Below are 9,324 nucleotides of genomic sequence, written 5' to 3'. Positions count from 1 at the left end.
AACACACGTATGAACAGGTACAGCAAAACTTACACAAGAACATATTGCAGGCATTATAAGACTCTACACTGTCTTCCTTGTTGTGCAAACACTTTACCAGAAAATATCTAGACTTAGAGAGACCAATCATGCAAACCAAATTAAACAAGCTCTACGGTAGTTCTCAATTAATAGATTAAACTACATGATGCAAGAGCTTAAACATGATCTAATGAGAGCTCAAACAATTGCCAAATTTCCAAACCATATGCAACATTTTCTGATTCCAACCAAATAGCAATTTAACGAAGCAATTTCAGCCTTCGCCATGAACATTAAAGCACAATTAAGAACACAAGTGTTCCATATGAAAAAGCGGAGCGTAATATCTCCAATATAAGGATGATGGGATCCAACTTTATTCAAACCAAAACAAAAATAAAAGCAGACCGACGCTCCAAGTAAAGAACATAAGATGTGATGGAATAAAAATATAGTTTCACTAGAAGTGACCTGATAAGTTGTCGATGAAGAAGGGGATGCCTTGGGCATCCCCAAGCTTAGATGCTTGAGTCTTCTTAAAATATGCAGGGATGAACCACCGGGGCATCCCCAAGCTTAGACCTTTCACTCTTCTTGATCATAGTATATCATCCTCTTCTCTTGACCCTTGAAAACTTCCTCCACACCAAACTTCAAGCAAACTCATTAGAGGGTTAGTGCATAATCAAAAATTCACATATTCAGAGGTGACACAATCATTCTTGACACTTCTGGACATTGCACAAAGCTTCTGAAAGTTAATGGAACAAAGAAACTCATTCAACATAGCAAAAGCGGCAATGCGAAATAAAAGGCAGAATCTGTCAAAAACAGAACAGTCCGTAAAGACGAATTTTGTAGGGGCACTTAACTTGATCAAACGGAAAAACTAAAAACTAATGAAAGTTGCGTACATATCTGTGGATCACGCACGTAAATTTTCAGATTTTTTTGACTCTTCTACAGAGAGATCTGCGCGAATTCGTGACAGACAGCAATGCTGTTTCTGCGCAGCAATCCAAATCTAGCATCAACTTTACCATAGAGACTTTACTTGGCACAAAAACATGATAAGGAGAGGTTGCTACAGTAGTAAACAACTTCCAAGACTCAAAAATACAGTAAATAAAATGAAACTTGGGTTATCTCCCAAGAAGTGCTTTTCTTTAACGCCTTTCAGCTAGGCGCAGAAAGTGCAAATCAAGTAACATCAAGAGAAGAAGCATCAACATCATAACTTGTTCTAATAATAGAATCAAAAGGCAACTTCATTCTCTTCCTAGGGAAGTGTTCCATACCTTTCTTGAGAGGGAATTGATATTTAATATTACCTTCCTTCATATCAATAACAGCACCAACAGTTCGAAGAAAAGGTCTTCCCAACACAATAGGACAAGATGCATTGCATTCAATATCCAAGACAACAAAATCAACGGGGACAAGGTTATTGTTAACCGTAATACGAACATTATCAATCCTCCCCAAAGGTTTCTTTTTAACATTATCAGCAAGATTAACATCCAAATAACAATTCTTCAATGGTGGCAAGTCAAGCATATCATAAATTTTCTTAGGCATAACAGAAATACTTGCACCAAGATCACATAAAGCATTACATTCAAAATCATTGAATTTCATCTTAATGATGGGCTCCCAACCATATTCTAATTTCCTAGGAATTGAGGCTTCAAGTTTTAATTTCTCTTCCCTAGCTTTAATGAGAGCATTTGTAATATGTTTTGTAAAGGCTAAATTTATAGCACTAGCATTAGGACTTCTAGCAAGTTTTTATAAGAACTTTATAACTTTAGTAATATGACAATCATCAAAATCTAAACCATTATGTTCTACAGCAATGGAATCATTGTCACCAATATTTTGAAAAATTTCAGCAGTTTTATCACAAGCAGTTTCAGGCAATTTTGCACGCTTTGTACTAGGAGTAGAAACATTGCCAACACCAATTATTTTACCATTGATAGTAGGAGGTGTAGCAACATGTGAAGAATCAACATTACTAGTGGTGGTAATAGTCCATACTTTAGCTACATTATTTTCTTTAGCAAGTTTTTCTTTTTCTTCTCTATCCCACCTAGCATGCAATTCAGCCAACATTCTAATATTATCATTAATTCGAACTTGGATGGCATTTGTTTTAGCAAACCTAGCATCTTTAACTTCCTCAGGCATAACTTTCAATTTTAAAAGATCAACATCAAGAGCAAGACTATCAACCTTAGAAGCAAGAACATCAATTTTACCAAGCTTTTCTTCAACAGTTCTATTAAAAGCAGTTTGTGTACTAATAAATTATTTAAGCATCACTTCAAGACCAGAGGGTACACTCTTATTATTGTTGTAAGAATTACCATAAGAATTACCATAACCATTACCATTATTAGAAGGATATGGCCTATAGTTGTTGTTACCATAATTATTCCTATAAGCATTGTTGTTGAAATTATTACTCTTTATGAAATTCACATCAACATTTTCTTCTTGAGCAACCAATGAAGCTAAAGGAACATTATTAGGATCAATATGAGATCTACCATTTGCAAGCATAGACATAACAGAGATCAATCTTATCACCCAAAGAAGAGGTTTCTTCAACATAATTTACCTTCTTACCTTGAGGAGTTCTTTCAAGTGTGCCATTCGGTAGTAATTGATCATCATATCATCAAGAAGCTTAGTCGCGGCGCCCAAGGTGATGGACATCAAAGTACCTCCAAGCAATTGAATCCAATAGGTTCCTCGAGGAAAAATTCAATCCTGCATAAAAGGTTTGGATGATCATCCAAGTAGTCAGTCCATGGGTTGGGAAATTCTTTACCAAAGATTTCATTCTCTCCCATGCTTGAGCAACATGTTCATTATCAAATTGTTTAAAATTCATAATGCTACTTCTCAAAGATATAATCTTAGCGGGAGGATAATATTTACCAATAAAAGCATCTTTACATTTAATCCATGAATCAATACTATTCTTAGGCAAAGAAAGCAACCAATCTTTAGCTCTTCCTCTTAATGAGAAAGGAAACAATTTCAGTTTTATAATATCACCATCTATATCCTTATACTTTTGCATTTCACAAATTTCAACAAAATTGTTAAGATGGGCAGCAGCATCATCAGTACAAACACCAGAAAATTGCTCTCTCATAACAAGATTCAGTAAAGCAGGTTTAATTTCATAGAATTCTGCTGTAGTAGCAGGTGGAGCAATAGGAGTACTTATAAAATCATTATTATTTGTGCTAGTGAAATCACACAACTTAGTATTTTCAGGAGTACCCATTATAACAGTAATAAAGTAAACTAAGCAAATAGAATAAAGACAAGTAACTAATTTTTTGTGTTTTGATATAGAACATGTAAATAAGACAGAAAGTAAAGTAACTATTTTTTGTGTGTTTTAGATATAGAGCAAACAAGACAGTAAATAAAATAAATTAAAGCAAGACAAAAACAAAGTAAATAGATTGGATGTGGAGACTCCCCTTGCAGCGTGTCTTGATCTCCCCGGCAACGGCGCCAGAAAAAGTTGCTTGATGCGCGTAGATGTACACGTCCGTTGGGAACCCCAAGAGGAAGGTATGATGCGCACATCGACAAGTTTTCCCTCAGAAAGAAACCAAGGTTATCGAACCAGTAGGAGCCAAGAAGCACGTGAAGGTTGTTGGTGGAGGAGTGTAGTGCGGCGCAACACCAGTGAAACCGGCGCCAACGTGGAACCTGCACAACACAATCAAGATACTTTGCCCCAATGTAACAGTGAGGTTGTCAATCTCACCGGCTTGCTGAAAACAAAGGATTAAGCGTATCGAGTGGAAAATGGTGTTTGTTTGCAAAGAACAGTAAGAACAATAATTGCAGTAGAATGTATTTAGATGTAAAAGAATGGACCGGGGTCCACAGTTCACTAGTGGTGTCTCTCCAATAAGATAACTAACATGCTGGGTGAACAAATTACAGATGGACAATTGACAAATAAAGATTCAATACATATCAATGATGATTACTATGAGATTTAACCAGGGCATTACGACAAAGTACATAGACCGCTATCCAGCATGCATCTATGCCTAAATAATCCACCTTCGGGTTAGCATCCGCACCCCCTCCACTATTAAGTTGTAAACAACAGATAATTGCATTAAGTATGGTGCGTAATGTAATCAACACAAATATCTTTAGACAAAGCATTGATGTTTTATCCCTAGTAGCAACAGCACATCCACAACCTTAGAACCTTCTGTCACGATCCCAGATTAAATGGAGGCATGAACCCACTATCGAGCATAAATACTCCCTCTTGGAGTTACAAGTATCAACTTGGCCAGAGCCTCTACTAGCAACGGAGAGCATGCAAGAACATAAACAACACATATATGATAGATTGATAATCAACTTGACATAGTATTCTAGATTCATCGGATCCCAAGCAAACACAACATGTAGCATTACAAATAGATGATCTTGATCATGTTAGGCAGCTCACAAGATCTAAACAATGATAGCACAAGCGGAGAAGACAACTATCTAGCTACTGCTATGGACCCATAGTCCAAGGATGAACTACTCACGCATCAATCCGGAGGCGGGCATGATGATGTAGAGCCCCTCCGGTGATGATTTCCCTCTCCGGCAGGGTGCCGGAGGCGATCTCCTGAATCCCCCGAGATGGGATTGGCGGCGGCGGCGTCTCTGGAAGGTTTTCCGTATCGTGGCTCTCGGTACAGGGGTATTCGCGACGAAGGCTTTAAGTAGGCGGAAGGGCAGGTCAGGAGGCGACGCGAGGGGCCCACACCATAGGGCGGCGCGCCCCCCCTCTGGCCGCGCGGCCCTATGGTGGCGGCGCCTCATCGCCCCACTTCGTTATCCCTTCGGTCTTCCGGAAGCTTCGTGGAAAAATAGGACCCTGGGCATTGATTTCGTCCAATTCCGAGAATATTTCCTTACTAGGATTTCTGAAACCAAAAACAGCAGAAAACAGCAACTGGCGCTTCGGCATCTTGTTAATAGGTTAGTGCCAGAAAATGTATAATAATGATGTAAAGTATATATAAAACATTCAAGTATTGTCATAAAAGTAGCATGGAACATAAGAAATTATAGATACGTTTGAGACGTATCACACGGCCCGGCACCACCCCGGCCGCGGGTCCCCGGTATCGCCAGCAGCTGCTGCCCGGTACCACCGGCTAGGCCGGGCCGGTAGTACCGGCGCCGGTAGCGGCGTTGGTACCGGTATCCATCGAGGAGGCCTTGGAAACCATCTGCAAGCTTTTGCCTTATACCGGTACCAGTGGCGGTACCGGATCCGGTACTACCGGCGGCGCCCACTGCTTCTTCTATTCGTCTTCTTTTCCATTTCTTTATTTCATCTTTTACTTTTCTTCGACAATCCTTGACGCAAATAAAATGCCCATAATATCTTCAAATAAATATATTAAATCCCATATTCTTTTCCCATGCAAAGAATTAACCATGGGTGATTTAAATAGAGAAATAACAAAAACACCAATGGAGCTCTTCAAACTTTTGGGCAATATTTCGACAAGTGTTATCATCAAGAAACCTACAATTTTTATACAAATAGTTAGTTAAACACAAACGTTATCATCAATACCAAAACCCACTTAAGGAGATATGCTTTTTCGCCAGCTCTAGACATTCCGGTCCTATGAGGAAAAGTTTTATGATTTCAAGTGGGAATTCCATGAAATTTTGGGGAGGCTTTTTGGTGGAAAGAATGGAAAGTGTATGGTTTGTCACACCATTCGAAAGCTTGATCCTCTCTTGATAGTATAGTGGCCTACACATAAAAGGTAAAGTACAACCCCCGTTAAGTGACTAACTTTATCTAGATATGAGTGTATATACACTAAAGTAGAATTTAGATACAATCATACAAAGCGTCAAACATAATAAAAATTACATAGAGGTCCTTGGACCACCTGAAGACCAGTGTTGCCGCCAGAGCGAGCCGCTGACACGCCGCTCTCTTATCAAAACCAGCCTAACCTTGTTGATGATAGTCAGAAAGTCTTTGCGCACATGTCTAACTTTTTTTCTAAATAATAAAATTGTAAAAAAATATTAGGTCCCTAATTCAACCGTCATTATTTGAATCCGTTTCCTACTCACCGCGGTGGTGGAATGTCCTTGTCGGTAGTGTCATAGTGTGCCTCGAAGACAACAGGAATAAGGAGCAGTTTGGAAAGCCACGCATCAAAGCAGAGATTTAGCTCTCTTCCCCGCGCCTGCATGTCGTTGACATGCGCGCGTCTGCCCAAGATCTTATTACCAACCCCATGCATGACAACCCGTAAACAAGTTTCTTTCTCGAGGCGAACAAGAAAATGTTGTTGGCAAATATCCATGCAGCTGATGCGCTTTTGGCATATTCGATGCATATGCATGCATGCACGGTATGGGCTGTAGTTTTTTCTTTTTTTTGAGGGATGCCCTGGCAAGATACACACAAGCTCGAAGCCGGAGCGATGCGCTGCAAGTATGTGCCGTGCCCGGCAGGAACGCACCTCTCTACGGCCCAAAGCCGAGATCGACAAGCATGTCAGACCATCTCCAGCGTCTCCCAAAACGACCTTAAAGGTATTTGGAACACATCGGATATTTTTTCGTTTCTAGTCGCGCGCCCTAAAGGCCATTTCCGTCTAGCGCGGTCTAAGACGGTGTCCGGAGCCCCGAGCCCGTCCCTGGTCCCTAGTTCACATGGGACGCTCCGGACACGCCGGACACAACGAAAAGCGAGACGAGAAGTGGCGGACCGACGCGTCAGCGACACATACGTCTAAAACCCCGTCGCCTACCTCTGGTCAAGCGACGTTAATGGCGCCCATCTTTCCCACGCGACGCAGTGACGCGTCTCGTCGTGCATGGCCGCGTGGCCATCCGCGCCGGCGTTTATTGCGGCCAACGCCTCGCTGCCGCCTCGCATGCCGCCACTGTACAATAAAGAGCGCCCTCCTTCCTTCCCTATTCCAATCTCGCCGCTTCCAATCTCGCCGCACCCCCTTCCTTTCGCCGCACCTCCTTCGTCGGCGCCAATGTTGTCCTCCCGCAAAAACGTCCTTGCGGCGAACGGCTTTAGCCGCGGTAGCCTCACGGTGGTGGAGGCGTGGGCGTTGTACCGCACGCAGTACGCTGTCCTGCCGGACATGCGCCTGCCAAGCAGCGGCGGGCGGAGGATGGCCATCAACGGGGTCGGCGGCCCGCCGGCGAACGCTGGAGGGACGCCTCAGCACCGAGGAGCGGACCGATCCCATCTAGGCCCCCACCGGTAACGACGACTGGTGGGCGGACTTCTTCCAGGCGCAACACAATGCTGAGATGAGCAACACCAATGGCCTCGTCGGCCGGAGGAACAATTAGAACAGGGAGGGGCGCCTCCGCTTCTGGGGCGTTCCCGGGAGCAACCTCCCGAACGTCTTCAAGGGCATCCACAACAGTGACCCAAGGCTGGAGATGCCGCCTTCGCCGCCACCATCTCCTTCGGCCGCAGCGCGCTGGTAGCCGAGGAGGACGTACTCTTCCTCCTCGAACGCTTCTTCCTCGGGGCCGGCGCGATCGACGCCTTCCTTGCACCGCGCCACACCGTACAACATGCCGAAGCTCGAGGTGAAGGAAGATCCGGAATACGCGACGCCGCCGGCGAGTCGGAGGCGCGGCGGCAGCAGCGTCACCATCCACGAACCAGCGCAACAGCAGCATAGGCGCGCCGCCGGCGCCCTCCTCGCCCCGAAGACGAGGAATCTGTGAAGGAGGAGCAGGACGACGAGGAATCTGCGGAGGCCGCGTTGTTGGCGGAGTACGAGCGGCAGAAGCGTCTCATCGCCAGCAGTGACGACCCCGAGGACTGCCCAGGCTTCCGTGCAGCGTGCATGGCATCGCTGAACGACAAGGACGTCTGGAGGGGCGACCTCGACGCGGCGATCGCCATGTCCATCCGCGATGCTGGGGTGCCGCTCGTCGACCTCACCAACAACGGCGAAGATCGGCCAAGCGGCACGGTGATAGACGAGCCCGTCGACGAGCCCGACGAGCGCGAAAAGCAGGACATCGTCGTCGACGACATGTACAACTTCCACCAATAGTGCGACCCGTCTGGTCGCTGCAAGTACTACTAGATTAGGATTTAGGTTTAAATTTTATCGAATTACGTCCGAATCTATGTAATATATAGCAAGTTTGAATGAATTCAACGGTTTTCGCTTAAACTTTAAAAATCTCAAATTTTGTTTAGGGGACGTGGCTGGGAGCGACGTCCACCAAACACGACACGAATGAAACACGTCCCCCAAACGATAAATCCGACGCTGTTTTGGGGTCGCTTTGGAGGACGCAGCTGGAGATGCTCTCAAGCCGCCCAAGCTGCCAGCCCCAGGCACGTGCAGCGGCTCCATCAAGTAAGAAGGATGTCGTACCTACGACGAGTTTGGTTGCACGAGTAGTGGTTTTTTTTTTTTGGCTCCGTTGGTGAAAGAAACGACAGTTTAGGGGAGCTAGTGGTAGCTGGGCATCCTTTGGCTTGAATGTATCTCACAGTTTTTGGGCCGTTTGAATGCTCGGTCGTTTCCACGTTGTTGCATAGCATGGGTATTAAAGCACCTCCAGGACAGGTCTGGGAGGAACGCCCAGTTTGACCATTCTTCCACGGACAGGCCTAGGCGCGACGAAAATCGACAACACCGTTCGCGCAGGCGCTCAGCCCCGGCCTGGTAGGAGAAGGCGAAATCCGAGTGGTGCTGCGCGGCAAAGGTAGGGGCAACCTCCCTCTTCGGTTACACTCTCCATTAGCTCCCTCCAAAAATTTCCTTTTCCCCAATTTTCGCACCAGCGGCAGCTGGGGCGACCTAGATCTGGCCTCGCGCATCTGATCCTGGTCAGACTCTGTACGAGGAGCTCCTCCCTTCGGTCTCCGGCGCTGGACCAAGGTCGTCGTTTCCAGCCACAACGGAGCCTCCGCACATCTACTCCGACTTCCGGCCGTCTCCATCATCTGCCATGATAGAGGTAAGGGGAAACTCCTCTGCTCTACTGTAGGGTTAGATTTATGTTGGTAGAACTATTTGAGTTCGATAAGACCGTTCTTAATGCTTAGATCTTGTTTGAGTAGACCGACCAGCTCCAGCTTGTGCATCACGCCGTAACACTCATCATTTGCACACAAGCCTGGATCCTAATGGTGCACAAGAGAGCAGTTAGTGATATGGATATCCAGGCCTGGTACACTAGGACAGCCATTGATACGAGGATTAAGTCTAAGGTTGTACC

Source organism: Lolium rigidum, chromosome 3, assembly GCF_022539505.1.
Source record: "Lolium rigidum isolate FL_2022 chromosome 3, APGP_CSIRO_Lrig_0.1, whole genome shotgun sequence".
NCBI lineage: Eukaryota > Viridiplantae > Streptophyta > Magnoliopsida > Poales > Poaceae > Lolium > Lolium rigidum.
The sequence above is the reverse complement of the archived record's forward strand: the minus strand, read 5'-3'. Positions refer to the sequence as shown.